This window comes from Dermacentor variabilis, unplaced genomic scaffold, assembly GCF_050947875.1.
Source record: "Dermacentor variabilis isolate Ectoservices unplaced genomic scaffold, ASM5094787v1 scaffold_12, whole genome shotgun sequence".
NCBI lineage: Eukaryota > Metazoa > Arthropoda > Arachnida > Ixodida > Ixodidae > Dermacentor > Dermacentor variabilis.
In genome coordinates, this window is record NW_027460280.1 from 62,041,845 (window position 1) to 62,064,943 (window position 23,099).

Here is a 23,099-nt window from a genome sequence, read left to right on the forward strand (position 1 = left end):
AGTTTTAGCACCATCTCCAACTACATTTGTCTGTAAGGACAGAGTTCCAAGAAAACGTCTGTCCTTACTTTTTTTTTACTTGAAACGCTAGTGGCGGTACTGGAGTCCTTAAGAAAAAAATCTGGGCTAGTTGGTTTTTTATTTATTTCTTCATACTGCCAATCCTTTGGCAGGGTTATTACAGGAGTGGTCTTTTGAAGATAGCATACTCATAAACAACAATAGTAGGCAGGAGCAAGAAAACAGTTGGCTAACATGCAAACAAAAAGAATGAAGAGAAGGCGTGCACAACGCATAGTACTTGCGTAAGGGCAGTAGTCCGCATAATATAGAAATAGATAACTGTCTAAGTTGTAGAATAAATTCAATTAAAACTCGATCTAACGAAACCAGATTTTACGAAATTCCCGATCTAACGAAGACATTTCTATTCCCCGGCAAGTACCCATAAGGTTCAATTTTGTCATCAACCCGAATTAAAGAAACTAGCCTGCATTAAACCCGATTTAACGAAGCTTTTCCAGAAATAAGCGAGTAAAGAAATGCTGTGATTTCTTTCCGATTTTGACGCAGACGGGTCTTTCTTCGCGCGTGCGCTCTAACGCTATCGCCTTAATTAAAACATCTAGGCACCCTAGTCACGGCCCTAGCTTTATTTTGACGATGCTGCACGCCGCGCCCATGCACGAAACAACGGACTCGGCAGTCGCCAGCGTTCTTACGTACCAGATGCCGCTAGGGACGGTGGTAGTTGGGCCCCCCTCGCGATCTTTTTTACACGCGCAGTCGTGGGTTAGTGGCAAATGCAGTGCCGCAGTACCTCTTGGGTGTCGCTACGTTACAATTTTAGATTTCGAAGGACCGAAAAATCCCTTACTCGATTTTCCGAACTTCCCGATTTAACGAAATAATGCGAGCGTAGTCAACAGTTTGTTAAATTGAGTTTCAATTGTACAACAGTAAGCATAAATGCAAAAGTGTGAAGCGCGCCATTAAGGGAGAAACATCCTATAAGAAGAACAGTTATCTCCTTTCGGAGATAGGAAGCAATTATCTCATCTTGTTTGGAAACACTCGCTGAATATACAACATGAAGAAGACAGAAATGGCGTTTGCGCCCCTTCTATCGCTCTCAAAGAAAGACTAAGCTGCAAAGTCTACATACGTGATGAGCGGTTAATTTTTTAATTTTTTTTTATCATCGCTCCCTGTTGTTTACCGGTGCTGTCTGTGCACTAGTAAACCAGTTCGGGGCCCGTCCTGTCTCCTTCATGGCGTGCGTTTCCGTTTTGTCAGGCAACTGGAGTTGGCCACTCGGTCCTCCTCGCATGCGGGAGGCAGCTCACAAAGCACTGCGTGACTTCCTCGCGCAGTCGGGCCTCGCCACCCGGTTGCTATATACGTGTCCTAACAGTGCCAGTGTGTGCGGCCTGGTGACAAACTCTCTAAAGCAAGTTGCTCCACAAGCGAACTATGGACAACCTTCACATATATAGTCTCTCTGTTGCATATATGTAAATAGTTATCTTATTTGCTCTATGTCCTCGCTCCTTGTCCTTTTGCTCCCTTACGATTAAGGTCTGCGATTAGGGAAGCCCTCCTGAGCGCGACAAAAAGTGTGGTGCCGCAAGAACCTTGTTTGTAGATTATTTAGGAGCTTCAGGTTCACTCCACCGATGCACTAGCGCGATGACCGTCAACCCGGATTTATTGCGCAAACACAGCTGCAGCTGCGCACTGCTCTTCGAGATCACGTGATACGATTTAAGTTGAGTACACGGTACAGTTATAGCGCATAGCACCTGCGGGTTATCTATTAAAGCAATGCACTTCCGCGCGAACCACTGCGCATGCGCAGAGTCCCTCTAAAGGCGCTCATCGCGGTAGCGAATCGCCCATCGTACTATGCTAGAAGGCCACTAAAATCCCACCGATAAGGTTCTATAACATATGTTCGCGTTTTAAACGTAATGTTGTTCTCTATTCCAAGTTGTCAAAGGTTCAATTTCTTCGCTTCGCGTTATCTTCGTGCTAGATACAGTAAGTTCTTAAGTGCGCTCCTATTTAATTGGTCACGCTAAGACCACGCGCATACACTTCCGTAGTGCATGTACATACATCTGGGAAATACGCGCTGTCAGTTACATGCCGACATCAGTCTACCCCATGTATACGACAAGAAATATTTTTCTCGTCGTACCATGAAGGTTCACCATTCTATAAACTGTGAGGGTAACTGTGTGCTTACGCGCGGTCCGGCCGCGGGTTCATGCACGAAAGTATTACTTAGCCTTTTTGCGTCTTGCATGCGTCAGCTGATGGATACTTACTGTTCTTCACGTGTCTACATTCCGCACATAAGATGTATTGCTTAACTGAGCGCACTAACACCAGCCTACAAATCCGCGTCAGAAAGATAATCGCTTACTTTGTCCGTGGGTTTATTCAAATTCAGATTTAAAGCCTTTCGACTGTTTGGATTTTACAGAAGATGACAGAGACGTACAGAATGTGGAAGTGTCCAGAGCCAATAAAAAGCACCAGGATCATGCTGTAAACATCGATCTGCCGCACCACCAAAGGTCCCCAGGCCACCTCAAGACCAAGTACGTCGCACAAAAGTTCAAGTGACCACGGCTCTAACATCCCCGCATCGTAACAAAGAACAAGTTTCAAAACCATTTGCGATGCAAGTCCAAAAGAAGGTGGATAACGATAAGGTCATGAAAACAACGCTGCGGTCTGGCGTGGTTTTGTTCGTCCACTCATGCACGAGTTTTGCCAACGCATTTTTGGAGTCTTGCAGTTCTGCAAGAACACCTCTATAAAATATGTGCTGAGCTTGTTTTGTGTGTCTGTGTGAAATACACCCGTTGTCTCAGCAGTTGCCACGATCACACACCCGATCACACACACGCACAATGCTATTGGAAAGACTACCACATATTGTTACGCATGTACAAATGGAGCTCTAACCTGAGGTATGTTTGCAATGTTCGTCTCTTTTATTACACACTGCATTGTTGCGATTTTTCACTTGTCGCGTTTATGTGTGTCTTCACTTAGCTCACGTCAGGTTTGCAGATATCTCACCGCTAGGCGTTGCCAAAGGTGTGCCTAGTGCGCGCGTCATTGTACACGTCACGTCGAAGCCAATGGGGAACAGATGACGCTACGACATCAGTGTACAAAGTGAGCGTGTTCCATGACATTCCGAGGTTTACAAACGGTAATGCTTTCGCATTCCCACACGTAAGCAGTCGTGTCCCTGCCGATTTTTTTTTTTTTTTTTTGTATAAGTAGTGAGACGATCGTCTATAAAGCACACACCTATATAGTATGCATCTGGTTTCCTATTGCTAACCAGCGCAAGATGAAAGTTTTGTAGATCGATTTGGTGCAGCTTAATGTCGTATCCTTCATCAGTGCGCGTGCTCAGTTCATTAGCCGCTGCAAGATCGCGTAAAAGCAGGTTCAAAGCGGGCCTATAGATCTTCGAGTACACGAACTAAACATGCTATCCTGCATATAGCCAATCGGAAAATTAAGCCTCCTCACAAGTTCGTGAAGCTTGCAGAAAGCTGATCCACATCGGCCGGCAGAATTTGGCGTTAGAGATGTGCGCGTATAGCTTCGAATAGTTGCTTCTTAACAGAAAGCCGTGTGTACCGCAATATCTGAAGCGATTTGTGCAGTAGCAGCCCATATGTGACAGAGGATCCTAACCTCGCAGTTCCCTTCGAAGTTGTACGTGTAAACGCGCTCGTAGCCGACAAGTTCCTGACGCCAAGAGATGACTAACGCACGAATAAAACAATTATGGCGGCTGAGACTTTCTTTCGTACTTCCACTAATAATGAAAAAGTTAATAAAGAAAAAAAAGGAACTTTGCAACACGGCAGTAATGCAGAAGCTTTAATAAAGCGGGGAAAGTTTGTGAGGTGCTACAGGACTTCGGGTCAAGCTAGGTTCGAATGGGGATTAATGTAAAACCGTTGGCTTTACGGCTCAACCTCTGTCTGTTTTATATAGTATACTCTAGCAGACTGGCGTGTGCGTTGGGATATGTCATTAAATATTGATAAAACTTTTCACGTCACGTTCACAAGAAAACACGCTAATCATCCGTGTACATATAGAATTCATGATTTTACTCTAAGCATAAACAAGCAATTTAAATATCTAGGCGTCTATTTTACTTCTGACTTACGATAGAAAAAGTATGTTAAATATATTGGAAAAAAAAGGCAGCATCAATTTTGGGATTCTTGCGGCAGAATTTTAACCCTTCACCGAGTAACTTAAAAACGCATCTGTATAATTCAGTAACGCAGGCTCAATACTTGAATATTGGTATGTGTGTTGGGACCCACATACATCTGCGCTTATAAATAAATTAGAAAAATATCCAGAATAGCGCAGTTCGATTTGTTCTGGGTAACTACAGCCGACAGCTTAGCATCACAGAAAGCAAACATAAACGCAAATGGCCAGAACTGAATGACCATAGAAGGCATGTCATATTAAAATTTTTCTTTATATTTATTATTTTAAACAGGCATAAACTGCGAACAATATATCCAGACACAACACTATATTTCAAAGCGACTGGACAACAGCTTCAATTTTCTTGTAGGGGTAACGTCTTGCGTTTTTCCTTTTTACAGCGAAGCTGTATATGGCTAGCCGATTCGTCCGTCCGTCCGCCTGTCTCCTCCACGCCGAAAACTCCTCCGGCGCAGCCCCATGCGCATGCACGAAAAAAAGAGAGAGAGAGGCTGCGTCAGTGGTTAAAGTACCAGTGGTGACGTCGTTCCTCTCCTTCGCAGCCGAGCGCGCGCGCAGCAGTTTCTCTGCGGCTCCGAAATGGGTAGGCCACGCGTCATACATACTCCCAGGCGTTCCTTATCAGACAGTTCGGTTTTTGCACCCTTTGCCTAATCAGGCGGTCAACCAGTTCGTGCTTCTCCTCGCCGAGTGCTCCTACCAAGTTTGGTTGGCACGTCGCGATGCAGTTTTCGGGGCGAGGGCACCGGGCCTTCACGAAGTGCTTGCGAAAGCACGGAAGGAGGTCTGGTTCCATCCCACCCGGGAGCGGCACCGCTTGGGCGAGAAGAAGTTTCTCGAAGTGTGGGCCCGTCCTGCGGTGATTTTTGATGAGTCAGGTGGAAAGCTATCCATTAAGTTATGATGCATGCTCCTAAGGTCGCTCGACTCAACCGTGTGTGCCAGTCGATCTGCGGGGTTTTGTTTGCTTCAATGGAACCCAGAGCTGGAACCGGTGGTGGCGCACCCTTGGTTGGTCGCGCTGCTCCGCGGACGGCTTTGGTGATCTCCATGGTTGTATGCCTTGGCCTCATTTGCGCCGAGGCAGTCCGAGGGTCAGTCAGGCTTGAGTCCTGTAAGACCGACATGGCTGTTTGTGTGTTGAGTGCAGTAACTCTGCGTTGCTGCACCACAACAGCTCCCTTGTCCGGGAAGGACCGTTGGCCCGAACCAAAGCCCCCCGCCCAGTCAACCCGGGTTGAGGGGGGGAACCGGGGTCAATGTATCTAATGATGCTGGGTTGATGAGTACACGAAAGCTCATGGACGCGGCGCCTTCAAAGGTGCCAAGTCCTCTTCCCATCTGACAACGGTTCCTGAGGAGGAGGCAGCTTTCGATCAGCAACGCCGCGAGCATAACCAAGAAAGAGCTCGTCTACGCCATGCCGATGCTGCAGCCTGGGCACAAGAACAGGCTCGTGCGGCCGAGCGCAAGCAGCAACTGCGTACCGGGCAACCGGCAGCCTACCAATCCGTCGTTTAATGAACCGTCGATATTAACCCAGTGATAAACACCGGGGCTGCACGTTTCAGCTTCGGTGCTTAACCATCTGTACGGAGTGCTTGGACGGTGGTTTCTTGTTAGAACTGTTCGACACTGGAACAGTTTGCCATCGAGAATTGTATATACCAGATCAAATTATGCTTTTTTCCACGCATTGAAATAATTTGTTCATGTATCTACTTAAGTCTGTAACCTCCCTGCTGTAATGCCCGACGAGGCGATGCAGGTAACTAATAAATAAAATTGACAAAATTTGCTTTCTTGTCATGTCATGCATTCCCTGCATATGTCATGTCATTCCTGTCATGTTATTCATGCGATTTATGTTATGTCATGACATAATATTGACACGTGTACTTATTTTTCCTTTTCTGGGGGACTGCATTTCACCGACTAACAACTTAAAGTTATCGCTCAGCGTAAGATGCGCATGCATGATTGGAACTTACTGGAATGTTATCGATGGTTCTACGCGTTGTCTGTTGTCACTGAAACTTGCGTAATCTGATTGTATGCGCGACGCGAATTGTGTAATACTTTCTGGAAGACACGCGGGCACCTGTGATTACTCGGGAAACTTCCATGACTCATGTATAAAAGCCGACGCGCTTGACCGGCAGATCAGATTTTGACGATCGCCGACTGTATTCGCCGCTATGGTTGTGCTTTGAGTGTAACTTGCTTTTGTGGGCACAGATTCGGTCATTAAAAATTCAGTCTCACTGCTCTATTTTTCACCGGCATTACTACGTGACAATATCGTACTATTCATGACATTGATGTCCCGTCATGACATGTAAATCATTAAAGCCCGAGAGAGGCACCTGGCTGCATACACGTCTCATACATGACGCGTGTTGGCAATACGGCGTGCCGCTACGTTGTTTCACTGTTAATCGCCTTAACGTCGACCATGAGATAACGGGAATGACATGTACACATGACATGCAATGCTGCATATATCCAGGTATCCGCAAAATGCGTCGCATAAGATCGATTCCCACAGTTTCGTTGGTGGAATATCAAAACAGTAAAAAAGTAAAGCCCTGTCAGAGGCATACGCAGGATTCAGTTTCGATGGGGGAAGGTCCTCGTTCCAGAAAAAAAAAGTATATTATTGTAGCATCTGCCTGTTATGAAGATACTTTCCCCAGCAGGCCAACATTACCGAGCGTTTGTAGCACCTATTATTATTATTATTATTATTATTAATAACAGCCCCAGGAACCATACTGTGACGTACGTGCTCATTTGGTAAGAAATTGGCGTGGCACATTTTATTCTCCTGAAATTGTCCAAATCCGCGTAGGGACGACGTGCCCTACGCCGTAAAGATTTCCCCAAGATGTTGACGTCGCGAGCGCTGGTTGGCGTTGAGGCACCCTGCCCACAATAAAACCCCCTTTATTCTGGAAAGTAGCAATACTCTCCTTGCCGCCGCTCCCTCACCCGCGCCGCTGTACTCCACTCTTTCAACCTCGCTGTCGCCATGCCTGCGCTTCCCGTGCGCTGACTGGTTGCGGCGCGCGAAACCGCCCTATCAGCCCACCCTTTGAGGAGACGTCAAGAAACTTAGCAGGATGCGTTGTTGGGCAAGTTGGTTCATTGTAATAGGAAACATTGGATGCGCTTTCTAGACAATCACATGTAAGAAGACAGGTCCTGTCCTGTCTTCCTATATGTGATTGTCTAGAAAGCGCAACCAATGTTTCCTGTGTCAAGAAACTTGTTTTACCCAGTTCGCTATTCCGGCAAACGGGTGTGCTTGGGCGGATTGCCGGATTCGTGAGCGGCCTGAGCGGTGCAGCCGCCTGGCGGCGTAGAGCTCAAGCAGACAAACATAGAGTAAAACTTGCAGTAACCTACTATATTCTGCTTCGCTGCTGGTGCAAAGTTTCGGCAGTGCCGTAATTGTGAACACGATTACGCCGCTGTCGAAAATTTACACCAACAGCTAAGCAGAATATAGTAATTGGCTCTGTGTTGACGTGGTTGAGTTTTGCGCCATCAGCTGGCGCCACCAATCTGGCCGCTCACGTTTATGCCCCCGCTCATCCGGCAAACCGCCCGCGCTTCCCAGAATACCGGACACGCTAAATTTCGCAGGCCACTAAAGCCAGGACGGGCGGGCTTGCGGACCACGTGTTGATCGCGCTGCCACGGCGCACGTGCGTTTTGCAAGTGAGGTGAGCTTCCTTTGCCGGAAATACGCCTGGCTGTTGAGCGTTTCAGTGCAGCAGCAGGCGGAAAAAAGGAGTAGGGTTCTTTGCAATGGCCGGAGAAAAACGCGACGTCGTGCGGCGAAAACAATGGCTGCACAATATCGGAAGACTTCGCATCCTCGAAACACGCCGTTTTTTGCGAGGCAAGTACTGTACTTCTCTTAATACTTGCAGGCAAAGTTGCACAAAGATTTTTATAATTTTATCAAGAGCATGGGCATGCACGCCGCTATGGCAAAGATGCGGTAAATATTTTATATGCTTGCAGTAATAAATCTTAATGCAAACATTGATTTTTTTTGTGTATGCAGTGTGAGGAAGAAGGTGCGTGTGATATGTGTAATTTTTCTTACCCATACGTGTTCTCTGCTGTTTACTGTATGAAAATCATGTTTGGTTGCTTCTATAGTCGACATTATAATTGGTTAGTCATAAATAAAAGTTATATTGTGTGTGTCTAAAATGTTTCCCGCGAGTATTTTGAGATATTGCTTTAATTTTTGTGAAAAAAAAGTAAAGATCTCCACCCAAATTTGTTGGTCGGCTCTGTTAACCAGTGCAGTGAGCTTTCAGGCATAGTGTTAGTTCACTGGGCAAAGTACATTACGCACATATCTAGTGCAAGTTAAATTTCGTGTTCATTATAATATTACTGACGTGCCCTTGAGAGCTACATTTATCTAATAAAATTATGTTCACCAATAAGAAAAAAAACTTTCAGACAATAACTACTCCGAGGCTGATGTCAGAGAGCATTTTTTTTTTCTTGTTGAGGATCGCCTACCAGTCGTGAACGCTTAATCATGCTTGACGCTTAGCTCACCGGCCCGTGGGAAAATTAAATATGAGAATTGAGGAGGGAAGCGCGCGCGAGGAGGACAGTGTCGCTACTTTCCAGTATAGAGGGTTTTACGAAAGTAGCAATACTCTCCTCTTCGCGGCGCTGTCCTCGATTCTCCTCGCGCGCCGGCTACGCACGGCACGCTTTTTCTCCTTCGCTCCCGTGGACGGGCTGCAGCATTCAATGGAGGCGGATGATTTTGGGCCAGTTGCGTGCCCCAGTGGTGTAGAAAATTTGAAAAATGATGATAACAACATCGGGAATGCTTAAGGTAACGTTTATGAGGAGTTTGGTTTCTTCTTTAATCCGTACGAATGGGGCATACAGATGTAAAAGGAGCTTTGAGGCGAGTTCTTTACTCCAGACATTTTTTGCCACATGATAAGCTGATTTACTTTGTGCGTCTGATCTATAAGTATTGTAGTATTGCTTTTGGCACATCCTTCTGTGTTGGGCTTTTTTTTTTGCCTGTGCGCGCATGTGAGCCGCAGGTATTATATTCAGCGTGCCTTCTTATAATGAATAAGTCGTAAGTGCATCGTCCGTCCATATGTTTGTCTTCTCAATGTGAAAGTATACTATAGCTTTTGCGCTGCGATCTCTAAACTGAATAGGACGTTTGCGCAATTTCAGTGCGAGCAAGCGTGTGCGATCATGTGAACACCCCTGCACATTGCCTCTTTCCGTGAAAAAAACCTAATAATGATCATCACCCACTCATGCGTGTGTGGCAGCCCGATTCGAAACATATTCGAGAACTGAAAAAAAAAACGCAATACGTGGACTAGCTAGCGCTGCCTACCCGTGATACCTCGGGTATACTTCCATTAATTTTTTTTTTTTTGCAGGGCCTGCATTCATTGTATCTAAGTGACTAACGCACACATGCAAGCAAGCTGGAAAGAAAGCTCCTCTACAAGCCGCTATTTCGATTTTCAGTAAAACAGGCAACAGATCTAACAATCATGAAAAGTGCAATCGCGAGGCTGTATCTTCGCACATAATTGTTCACAGCGGAAAGCAGAAACTATAGTGCTGCATTTCCGGCTGAATAACAGTTGACGAAGTGCGAGGCGGAGTCCCAGCAGAATATTCAGCGTACTGAGGACAACCTATAGATATATATATAATTTTTGACGTAGTAGTTCTGCGGAAACCCGCAAGGTGGAGAGAAGTAGTCCCTTTATTCATTACTTCTCTCCACCTTGCGGGTTTCCGCAGAACTACTACGTCAAACTCTTGCCTTTGCTTCGTGTTGTCGACAAATTCGACTTCGCTCTGCCATCTGCTAGCCGCCTGGTTAGCTCAGATGGTAGAGCGGCTGCCCCGGAAAGGCGGTGGTCCCGGGTTCGAGTCCCGGACCAGGACGAATTTTTCTTCAACTATGAGGCTTTTCTTTCGAGGAACCCGTATGGGTTTCCTTTGTAGCAATTGCTACGAACGGGTGGATGTCTCATTTTCCCTTTATTCATATATAATTTTTATGCAACGTCCAAATTGTCGCAGCAGAAAACGCTTATGAGCAGGCCGGAAGAATTAAATAAATGCATCATTGGGGGATGTTTTGATACGAACAATAATAAACGTGATTGTCTCGCAAACAACACTGTAAAAAAATAAATTGTGGGGCTTTACGGCCAAAACCACTTTCTGATTATGAGGCACGCCGTAGGGGGACTCCGGAAATTTTGACCACCTGGGGTTAACGTGCACCTAAATCTAAGCACTTTGTCGCAGTAAAGTTATTTCGGCCAATGCTGCGCAGCCACTGCTTCTTGCGCAAGCCATCACGCTTCTTGTTGTATCGTAAAAAAGAATGCACAAACTCCACTAGAGTGGTCCAAGTGTGCGTAAGCATACCTCCAAATTTAAGTTGGACCACGTGCAAATTTGGGTAGCCAAGAAGTTGGCTCACCCCCAGATTTGAAGTTGTCCCATCCTGAAAATTTCAAGTTGGCCCACCCCTAAATTTCAGTTGGCCCACGTTAAAATTTCAAGTTGGCCTACACCCAAATTTAATTTGGCCCATGTCCAAATTTCAAGTTGGCCCACCCCCAAATTTACGTTTGCCCGCCCCCCCAAATTTCAGTTGGCCCACCCCACATTTCAAGTTGACCCACCCTCAAACTTCAGTTGGTCCACCCCTACCATAAGCTTTCCCATGCACTTTCTAAGGAGCCCTATTTATCCATGTGGGTATTCTCTTTATATTTTATTAGTTTAGAGTGTTCCTTATAGCATGTAAAGCTGCTAATCATCTACATTTACCATACTATAACGATTAAATGTCTTAGCTTCGCAAAGTATGCATTTTTGTGCAGATACAAGACATTACACTTTTCGCGTGACGGGACTGGGGTACTCGCGAAAGAATGCGTGCGCATTAAAACTGCATAACCATTTTCGGGCTTGTTGCTGCAGTTATATGCGCTACAGCACGACATAGCGCTAGCACAACACCGCAGGAAATGCAGCGCGCAACGTTCGCTGCGCCGAGCCAGCGGAGGAGACAAATGGCGCCAACAAAAAAAATAAAAATAAAAGTAGAACGTAACGCGCGCGTTTCCAAGGGCAACGGTAGGGAGACCAATCGCCGAGCAGAAAAGCGGGCGCAAAAGCGGTTCCCGCGGAAGGGACGCTGAAGGGGCGAGGAGGTCGCGCGGCGGCGGCAAAGTTCAAAGAGTGGCGGTACTTTCAAATTATCAAGGGACTTTACCCACGACGGCAAAGTATCGCCATCTCGCGGATTTGTGTTATGATGATTGCGTGACGTATGTACATGGGACAGATTTTCGGTGTAGCCCTTCATAAAGCACTATCTGTTAAAATGTAGGCCGTTCCAATGGGTACGTGCACCACTGGGTGTGTGCCGCTCTTCAATGAACCTCTTTAACGCCAACTTGGTTCAATGTGTATGTGCCACTGGGTAAGCTCGGATTTCACGGCGGTGCCGCCAGAAAACGCAGCGTGCCCAGAGGGAAGCGCGAGAGGGGAGCTCATACACGACGGGTTATGGCTATTCGAATACTTGGATAGTCATTGTACATGAGTTTTTCGGATTTTTTTTTCTTCTGTTTCAACCGAAAACGCTGAACCATAGTGATAATTTGAATATATGCGCATGCTCAGTGGGGGACACCAATCTAACCTGGCAACAGCACTGGAATCCATACAGAATCGTGCAGCAAGGTTCATTCACTCTGACTACTCCTACCACACTAGCGTCACTAAACGTAAGTCATCTCTGTACCTTCCAACCCTTCTAGCACCACTGCAAAAGTTACGGCGTAGGTAGCCAAGCATGCGGTTAGCATTGCGAATTACGTAGTCGGTATGAACATTCCACGATAAATTACCGGGGATATGCGCACCTAGGTATTTATAAGAGTGAACTAATTCTAAGGGATCATTATTTAGATAATATGCATGCATGCTGTTAGTTATACGGGATACCCTCATCACTTTACATTTGCCAACGTTTAGTTACATTAGCCAATGTTTGCACCAGTTTGCTACACTAATTAGATCAGTCTGAAGGTGGTTAGCATCCTCTGCATTAGTTATTTCACGAAAGCGATAAACACGAAATTGCACAGCACCGTGAAACACTTCTGTGTCAGTGACATGCGCAGGTAACCATGTTTCAGTAAGCGCAATGATTTTTGCAGAACATGTTTCAATTGCAGAAGATAAAGAATCGTATTTGTTGAAGGTGCTTCTGACGTTAGAATATAAAACTGAAGCTTGAGTAAATGAAGAAAATAAACCACTGCCCCTGGATCTTTCCTAGATCGGAGGACGTGGCCGAACAGGATATGCACGCGCTATATTATCACTACAATGCTTGAGTTCTTCAATTTGATCTGAATTGGCGTTGCACATGTATGATTTTCCGTTCAGGATTAACTTATATCGCAATTTGAAAGGTTCATAAGAGGCAATTGGCTCTTACCGAATGCAATAAGTTTTCTTCGCGCGGTTCGAGTAGCAACGGAAAAATCTTCACTTAGATTGATATTCTTATGCTTGAAATGGCTGCGCAGAGACGGTAGTTTTTCTTTGATTTTGAAGTTTGCGAACTTCACAAGAACAGGAAGGGATTTATTAGGCGCATACTGTTAAGAATGGCGAGCTGCAATGCAGGATTGCCACCCAATTACGACTGGGGAACAAGACGCGCATCCCCCACTCTCCGTCGCTTCAGCTAGGATGCGTTCGGTGAAGCGGGCTTTGTGCTGAAAACCGCCGCCATCCTCTAGCCCCATCACCGTTGTGACGGAATGAGTTCGGCGGACGAACTATTGTGCCCGAACTCCCCAGCGCGGACCTGATCTGCTACGCTTGCGCGAGCTGCCGCGGGAAAGCCGTTTTTTGTTGCTTCCCACGCGCCGACCGGGACGCAGGACAACGAGCTACCCAGAATGGCTCCTAGGTACCCGGAACTACTCCCCTCTGCCGTCGGCTCCGGACATCGGAATGTGTGTGCCTTTGTGTGCGTAAACTGTTCTGCGGGGCGGCGGCGAATTTACAATGAGTAAACGAACGTTCGCGTCACCTTGTATCGCGGGAGGACTGAATGTTTAAAAACTGCTGTGGTGCGAATGCTCGACACTTCTGGGGTTTTGCTCGGACTGTCGATGAGAGAGGTCACGCAGCCTTTCGCTCCGACGACCTCGCCTCGCCAGCCGCAACCGACTCCACGTGGGCGGACGTGCTTGCACATCGTTCCGGCGTGTGCTGCATGAGCCGCGTGGCCACCGCCATCGCGTGCTGCCACGCATGCTCTGCGCGACCCCCTACGCCTACCTCGCTGCATCGTGCCTGCCATAGGATCCCTCCCCTTGCCCGGCGTCCACACTTCGAGTGTCGAGACACCGAGACGACACCTGCTCCACGCACGGGTGTGGTGCTTTGTGCACGCGCCACGTGTGTTGTGTTGTGCGCGCGCTGCGCGTACCGAGCGAGAGTTTGTTTTTCGCGGCGGGGATGCGTTTTCCCATGCCGTGCTGATATCGTGCGCTGCGGTTCTGTTGTGTGAGCGGTTTTTTTTTTTTTTTTTTAAATCATGAGTTTCCTTTCACCGGAAGGACGCCCACCGCGCGCGGGTCACCGTCGACATGCCAGCATGTCGCTCGTGACACTCGAGCCGTCTAATCTTCAAGAGTTCCGTGCGAGAGAAGAGCTCCAGAACCGTGCCGCGCACATTGTCGACGAATGGCTGCGCAAGCAAGCTACCACTACGCAACCAGCGGCTCCTGCTCTGCCTATGGCTGTACTCGACAGCACTGGGGCACCGGAAGCTGTTGTGGAATTACCCCAGGCGAGCCCCATCTCCCTGACGCAGGACTCCACCCTTGCTGAGAGGACTGCCGTCTCCCTCCCCTCTTCAGACGACGAGGAAGAAATGGATTCCTCGAGCTCGCGGAAACGCGCCCGTGAAGCTGAGAGTGAGGAGGACGACGTGGCCGGCCCGCGCAAGCAGCCATCAAGCGCCCCTCCGTGCTCCGAGGCTCACGTATCACCCAACGTACGCTCGGAGCGGTCGGATGTCGACAGCGCAATCCCTCGACAACCAGGAGTGACGGCCATCAAATCGTCCCTGCCCCACGCACACGCTGGCGGTGGTCTCGAAACGTCGGCGCCGGCTGTAGCGACCTGCCTGCCCCCGCTCCTTCAGAATGCGAGCGCCGTCTCTCGGAACCTTGACGAGTCATCAACTGCCTCCTTGGCACTTACTCCAAGAGAGGGCGCGACTACTGATGATCACGCTCCACCAGCCACTGGACAGAGCGCAGCTGCCTTCCTGAAGTATCCGCCAGCTCCTCCTTCGAAGCGCCTTGCCTCAAAAAAGAAGGGCAAGGGGAAGCGACGGACAACTCCAGGCAGCCTGCAGCCTCCAGCGACTGCTACCACCTCGGGCCCAGCGGCTTCTCCACAGCAACAGGCGCCACTGCAGAACACCCCCAGCAGTGCTCAAATCGCACCCTCCCTGGCACCCGAGAACGGCGAACCAGCAGAGGATACTTTCACCATGGTCCTCTCTAGGAACGCCCAGCGTCGCGCCAGGGCTCTACAAGCCGCCACCATACCGGTTGACCCAGCGGTGGTCGGGACGGCCCTGTTCCGCCCTTCTGGCCCGGGAGGGGCCTTCGAGCGAGGATCCCGCCTTGCTATTGCCGCTGTGCTCTCTGCGCTGCCAGGGGTGTCCGCGGTCCGGGTTAACACAAAAAGAAACATCGTGGCCGCGGACGCGACCTCGCAGGCCTGCTTGGAGAGGCTGCTCGCCACCACCGAGCTCCGCGGCATTCCCGTTGCTGCTCGTCCACCAGCTGTCCGTGGAAACAGCACGGGCTTTATACACGGCATTGACGACGAGACTACCGACGCAGAGCTGGCTGGTGCGATCGAGTCCAGTGTCCCCATCCTGTCTGCGACCCGCTCCGGCAACAAGGCGATGCTCCGCTTTAGCAGCCCAGTCCCTCCCGAGCATGTGTCTATATACAAGCTCCAGTTCCGGGTGAGGCCTGGAAGACCGCGTCCACTGCAGTGCCAGCAATGTGGCCGCTATGGGCACGTGGCTGCAACCTGCGACAGACCTACCAGCTGCCTGCACTGTGGGAGGTCACACGAGCGAGGAGAAAGCTGCCCAAATGCCGCCCACTGCAACAATTGTGGTGGCAATCACCCTGCTAATACTCCTGCCTGTCCCAGGTGGCAGGAAGAACGTAGGGTGGCAACCATCATGGCGACCGCCCCTACTCCCCTCTCTCGTCGTGCCGTCCGGGCCTCTGTGCGGGAAGAGACACTGCAGGCGAAGACCTCCACGCAAGTCTCATATGCACAGGCCCTAACCGGCCGCACACAAATTTACCAGTCGGCGATGCTCCCTCCTGGCCAGCCACCCAAAGCAGCCCCACGGACCCTCCGAGCCGGACCACCTGTAGCTACCACCACAACCCCGGAGGCACCAGCCACACCACCACCGCAGGCCTGTCCAGACCCCCGCGACCAGCTGATCGCGAGCCTGCAGCTGACGCTGAAGGCCATCGGAGAGATGCTGCCTGCTGATAGCCCACTCCGAGCCCTCTGCCTCCAGGCGGGAGGCGTGCCATCCACCCAACACCAGCATGGCTAGCATCTCATCGAGGTCCCGCCGCCGCCGCCCGAGGGTGCTCCAGTGGAACGTAAACTCGCTGCAGCGACGGCACGGCGAGCTGTGTGAGTACCTCCTGCGGTGCGACTTCGACGTCCTCGCACTGCAGGAGGTATACGCCGTGGCCGAGAACGTACGGCTCCCCGGCTACACTGGCTACTCGGGCGCCACCACCTGTGTCACACGCAGTTGCACTGCAGCACCCTGCCTAGATGGAGCCCACAAGACAGGGAAGCCACGCACGGCAATCTACGTCCGCAGCACCCTGGCGCATGCTGTTCTACCTGTTGCTGACATCGCGGGTGGCCCCCTGGAGTCATGTGCCGTCACCGTACGCCTTGGCAGCCAAGACACCGCTGTGGCGAGCATCTACATTCGTCCAGGAAAGCCGTGGGATCCTTCCAGCCTCGTACAGCTGGCTGTTCGCCTCGGTGGCCATGCAGTCCTGTGCGGTGACTTCAACGCACACCACACGGATTGGGGTAGCCGCAGCTGCACCCGCCGAGGCAAGGACCTCACAGACGCCATCAGCCGAGCTGGCCTGCTGATGTTGAACACTGGGGAGCCTACCTACGTCCGCCGCGGAGCTCGCACGGCCATCGACCTCTCCCTCACCACCGAGCAGTGCTACTCCTGGGCCACAACTCCGGACACATGGGGGTCTGACCACTTCCCTATCGTGATCAGCCCCGTGTCTGGGAGAAGGCCTAGGACAAGAACTTACCACGTCACAGACTGGTCCCTGTTCCGGAAGCACTGCAGCAATTTGGACGATGGCCGTGACTTCCTCAGCGCCATTGCGGATTGTGCTCAGGCTGCCACCGTTCAGTGCTCTGCCCAACCAGATACCCCCGCTCCGGACCTCCACCTGCTCAACCTCCGCGCCTCCAGGCGCCGTATGGAGCGCAGAGCAATCCGGACGGGCAAGGCAGAGCATTGGACCGAGTACAGACGCGCGGATGCCCGCTGCAGGCGCCAGGCCCGGCGCAGGAGGAGCCAGAGCTGGAGGAGCCTCTGCTCTGCCATCGAGGACAGATCCAGGGGACCCCTGGCTTGGAGACTCCTCAAATCTCTCACCGGCAGGAGAACAAACCTACAACCTGTCCTCGCCGCTGCCATCACGCTGGGCATCAGCGAAGAGGCCCTTGCGGAGCTCCTCGCCGACCAGTTCGCGCCGGCTGTACCACGCACTGCAGCCATCCTGCCGGTAGGACAGCCTTCCCTCAGCCTGCCTAGCTGCTTGCACAACCATCACCCGGGGTGGACATCGAGCCAGATCACTGCTATCTGCCAGGACCCCCTGACGCTGCACGAGCTCCAAGTGGCCCTGAAGAGGGGGAAGCGCCGCAGCGCACCAGGAGCCGACGGAGTGACGACCCAAATGCTCCGCAACCTGGCCGCCAGCGAGCAGCAGCGCCTGCTCGACTGCTATAACGACATCTGGAGGTCAGGGCAGGTGCCGGAGCAGTGGCGCACAGCCATCGTGGCCCCCATCCTGAAGGCCGGAAAGCCGGTTGGAAACGTGAGCTCCTACCGGCCGGTCTCCCTCACTTCCGCCTCCTGTAAGGTGATGGAGGCCATTGCTTTGGTCCGACTGGACTGGGTGGCCCGTGCCCGTGGCTTCCTGGCCGATGAGCAGACGGGGTTCCGGCGGCGCCGATGCACCGCGGACTCCATCGCGGATGTGGTCTCCACGCTGGAAGAGGCCAAGGCCTGCGGTGACGCCGTGCTCCTGGTGCTTATCGACATCAAGGGGGCCTTCGACGGCCTGCCCCACCCAGTCGTTCAGCAGGCCCTGGACCTACTTGGCATCAACGGGAATCTGCGGCGGTTCATCTCGTCGTTCCTAGAGGAACGCACCCTCAGGGTACGAGTGGGCCGATCGAAGAGCTCCCCTCGTCCGGTGGCAGCGGGCGTGCCACAAGGGTCAGTGGTGAGCCCTTTCCTGTTCAACCTGGCCCTGGCCCGGCTTCCTGCTGCCCTGCCGATCGACCCCGACTATCCGGTGAGTGCCTCCATCTACGCGGACGACATCGCCCTGTGGGTGCGAAGCCCACCACACAACCACCGCAGCGCGCGCTCAGCCCTGCAAAGAGCTCTTGACACCGCCGCTGCTTACCTGAGCAGCATTGGCCTGGCCATCTCGGCAAGGAAGACGGAGGCCATGCTGCTCCACCCAAGAGCAGCTGCCCGCCGCACAGCACCCCGGCTGCACCTGGAAGGCGTCCAGTTACCCTGGAGCACTGCAGTGACGTACCTGGGGCTGCGCATTGATCACCGACTGTCCTGGCTGCCTGCTGTCAAGACCCTGCATGTCCAGGTCCTCCGTGTCCGCAAGGCAGTCTCCCAGCTTCTTTCCCGAGGACAGGGCTGTACCACTGGGTGGGCACTACGGCTGTACGATGCAGCAGCCACCTCACGCCTGCGGTACGCCCTCCCACTCGTGGCACTACCACCAGCCCGTCTCAAGAAGCTAGAGCTGCAGCATCGGGCCGCGATTAGGCTCTGCCTGGGCGCTCCCCGCAGCTCCCAAGTCGCTGCAACCTTGGCCGAGGCGGGAGCATGGCCCCTGTCACTCCTCCTCCTACAGCAAGGGCTACGCCATGTTGACCGCCTCCACCATGGACCAGACGGCAGTGCCCTGCTCTCCCGACTGCGCTCACGGCCCCATTCACAGATGGGCAGACTCTGTGGGCTGTACGAAGAGGTGATTGGGAGGCCTCCAGCGAACAACGCACAACTGCCTCCTCCCCAGAGACCACCCATACCCATCACCACAGAGCTGCCCGGCGTTTCCAAACGGCGCTCCCCAACTTGTGCCCTTCAACAGACGGCTGCTTCCCTCCTGCATGAGGACCACGGTGGAAACCTGCAGATCTACGTTGACGGCTCGGTAATGCCGGACACAGGCTCGTCGACTGCGGCCTGCGTGGTGCCCGCTTTGGGGAAGAGCAAGCAGTGTCGCCTCCCCAACCATGCGACGTCAACAGCAGCAGAGTTTGCAGGCCTTCACCTGGCTGTGGACTTACTCGCAGAGGAGCTGCCAGTGACCCCAGTGACCATCTACTGCGACTCCAAGGCGGCACTCCTCAGCCTGCAGAGGCCAGAAAGGGCCAGCCTCGGGGTTGCCCTGCTCTCGTCAAGGCTGATGGCGCTCCAGGAGGCGGGCTGCTCAGTATCCCTGCACTGGCTTCCAGCCCACGTAGGGATACCGGGCAACGAGGAAGCAGATGCACTGGCAAAGCGTGCCCACCACTGCGTGGTCCCGCCCAGCCTGGCAGTGACAGCCAGTGATTTCACATGCCACAGGCTTCGGCGCCATCTGCTGGCCTGCCATCCGGACAAGCGGATGTCCTTGGGCCGCCCTCCGCGACCACTTCCACAGCGCGGCCTCGCACGCAGGGAGACCTCCCTCCTTCTGCGACTGAGGATTGGCTGCTGTTGGACGGGTGCTCGCCGCCACCGGCACGGCCTCGTCGCCTCTCCAGCCTGTGCCTCCTGTGGGGAGCCCGAGACCCTGGAGCACCTCCTGCTGGCCTGCCCTGCCTACCTGCAGCAGCGTGACCGTCTCCTGCAGGAGTTCCGACGACTGGGGCTTCCTTCTACACGACAGGAAGACATCCTCTTCCCTGGTCGTAGCGAGCTACCAGCCCTCCTGAGTGTCGTCGAGTACCTCGACTCGTCGGGGCTCTCGGCGAGACTCTAGGATTTTCTCCAAAGACGCATAGCCTCACGGCTACCCAAACCACTCTAGGCTACTCGAACTGCCCCAATCATCTGGCTCCTGCTGGATCACCGCTCCCTGGCCTTTCACCAGATCACCAATCCTACCGGACCCACTGGGCCCTTCCTGCCGGACTACTCATCCGCTGCCATGGCGACCCTTTAACCCTCTACTCTCCTATCTCCTTTGCTCCCACTATCCCCCCTCACCCCCGTTGGCGCTGAGCCGTGCTCCCGCAAGGGCTGCAGAAAACAGCGACAACCTTTCCTTACCCCTTCAAGAACCACTTCATCATCATCGACACTTCTCTTGAGCAGTCAGGTTGGACTGACACTCTTTTTCTTAAGCAGTCATGTTAGACTGATTTAAATACTGTAAATAAACCCATATTCCTCGTTCTCGACGAGAAGCAGTTCTTCCCTTCATCAACGTCCTCAGCGTGGATAAGTTGGACGACGGCATGGGCCAGCTACCTTCGAATTCATGCCGGACTCCAATCTTGACAACGGACCACGAGCGATGGGATTGAGCCCCCAATCCTGACAATACGAACCTAGGCGGTGCGCACGTTGGATTGCGTCTGCAGGAAGTGGGTCGGTAGTACTGCTAGTTAATGCGATAATATTCAACTCTGTTGCCATTTCTGATTATTATCAGGGAGACCGTAGAAAAATACATTGTCGTGGCCATATAAGCCACTTATTGATCATATATGCGCATTCTCTCCAGCGGTGCGACAGCCGGCATAGAAGGCGACTGCCATCCTTCACTCCTGCCGCTGCTGCATGTTCCCTAAGTAATTCTTTTAAAAGGTTGGTTACTGCATTGTATAGTACTAGTCCTACACCTATTAATGCTACTATATCTGATGTTGGTGCTAAGTGCATGCTTTATGACATTAGGATGATGATGGTTGAAGTGAAGGTAGCAAGTATGCTTCCCAATCCTTCCCAATCAGCCAACGGCCTTCAGTGCCCACCACCTGCGGAGTACCTGACCAAGGCGGCGGTCAGACCTGCAACGCAGCAGATTGTGCTAAGAATGTCTGGACCCGGACATGGCCGCCAACGGAAACTGACCCTGGTAACGTATAACACCCGAACTCTCACGAGTGAGGCTAGCGTATAGCAGGACTCTTTGATGAACTATCAGGCATTGTTTGGGATATTATTGGCCTTAGTGAGGTTAGCAGAACTGGTAAGGTTTATACAATGCTGACTAACGGCCATGTCCTCTGCTATAGAGGACTCCCAGATAAGAAGTAATACGGGGTAGGATTTCTAATCCATAAGGACATAGCGGGCAACATTGATGAATTCTACAGCATTAATGAGAGGGTAGCAGTAGTCGTAATAAAACATAATAAGAGGTATAGAATCAAGGCAGTAGAAGCCTACACTCCAGCCTCCATTCATGATGATGATGAAAAGGATCACATATGTTGAATTAGCGATGAGAAAAGTGCAAACTCAGTATACTGTAGTATTGGGCGACTTAAATACAAAAGTGGGGAAAAAGAAGGCTGGCAAACAAGCAATTGGCAACTACGGCGGTGCTGGTAGAACTCGCAGAAAGGAATGAGCTGCGAATAATGAAAACCTTCTTGAGGAAGCGTAGCAACAGAAAATGGACGTGGAAAAGCCCTAATGGAGAAACAAGAAATGAAACAGATTTCATACTTCGAAGTATAGTAATGAACAGGTTACAGAGGCTCCTGCTATAGCTAGCGATGAAGTTAGAAAGGCCTTGCAAGACATGAAACGGGAGGAAAGCGGCAGGAGAAGATGAAATAACAGTCGATTTAATCAAAGATGGAAGAGACATAATGCGTGAAAAACTGGCGGCCCTTTATACGAACTATCTATCGACTTCAAGTGTCCCAGAGAACTGGAAGAATGCCAACATTATACTAATCTACAAAAAGGGAGACGTTAAAGAATTGAAAACTTATAGGCCCTTTAGCTTACTTCCAGTATTATATAAAATATTCACCAAGATAATTTCCAGTAGAATAAGGACAACACTGGACTTCAGACCACCAAGATAACAGGCTGGCTTCAGAAAGGGATACTCTATACAATGGATCACATCCATGTCACCAAGCAAGTAATCGAGAAATCCGCAGAGTACTATCAGTCTTTCTATATGGCTTTCATAGATTACGAAAAGGCTTTTCATTCAGTAGAGATACCAGCAGTCATCGAGGCATTACGTAATCAAGGAGCACAGGAAGCTAACGTAAATACCTTCGAAAATATTTACAGAGATTCCACAGCTACCTTAATTCTCCACAAGAAAAGTAGGAAGATACCTATAAAGAAAGGAGTCAGACAAGGAGACACAATTTCTCCAATGCTATTCACTGCGTGCTTGAAAGTATTCAAGCTATTAAACTGGGAAGGCTTAGGAGTGAGGACCAACAGCGAATATCCCAGCAACCTTCGATTTTCATATGACATTGTCCTATTCAGCAACATTGGAGGCGAGTTACAACAAATGACTAAGGACCTTAACAGAGAGAGTGTAAGAGCTGGGTTGAAGATTAATATGCAGAAAATGAAGATAATGATCAATAGCCTGGCAAGGGAACAAGAGTTCAGAATCGCCAGTCAGCCTCTAGAGGAGTACGTTTACCTAGGTCAATTACTCACAGCGGACCCTGATCATGAGAAGGAAATTTACAGAATAGAGATGGGTTGGAGCGCATACGGCAGACATTTTCATATCCTGACTGGAAGCTTATCATTATCATTGAAAAGAAAGATGTTCAATCAGTGCATTTTACCGGTGCTAACATATGGGGCAGAAACTTGGAGATTGACAAAGAAGCTTGAGAACACGTTAAGGACCGCGCCAAGGGCAATGGAACGAAGAATGTTCGGCGTAACGTTAAGAGACCGAAAGAGAGCGGTATGGATCAGAGAGCAAACGGAGATAGCCAATATTCTAATTGACTTTAAGAGAAAAAAATCGAGCTGGGCAGGTCATGTAATGCGTAGGTTAGATAACCTGTGAACCATTAGGGTTACAGAATGGGTGCCAAGAGAAGGGAAGCGCAGTCGAGGACGGCAGAAGACTGGATGGGGCGATGAAATTAGGAAATTCGCAGGCGCTAGTTGGAATCGGCTGGCGCAGAACAGGGGTGATTGGAGATCCTAGGAAGAGGACTTCGTCCTGCAGTAGACATAAAATAGGCTGATGATGATGATATTTTGCCTAGTTGCCCTAGGCCTTTCCTAACGGTTATATATGACATATAGTATGTGGCATGTTTATGAAGTGATATGTATATTTGCTCATCATTTATTAGAAATTATTCTCGCTCTTCTG

General features: G+C 50.8%; 1 non-coding gene across 1 annotated transcript; it reads left to right on the plus strand.

Annotated features, from left to right (window-relative positions):
• The first annotated feature begins 10,186 nt into the window (after positions 1–10,186).
• On the plus strand, positions 10,187–10,261 carry TRNAS-GGA (transfer RNA serine (anticodon GGA)). The gene has a single exon. It is a non-coding gene; the product is annotated as a tRNA-Ser (tRNA).
• The last annotated feature ends 12,838 nt before the right edge of the window (positions 10,262–23,099 follow it).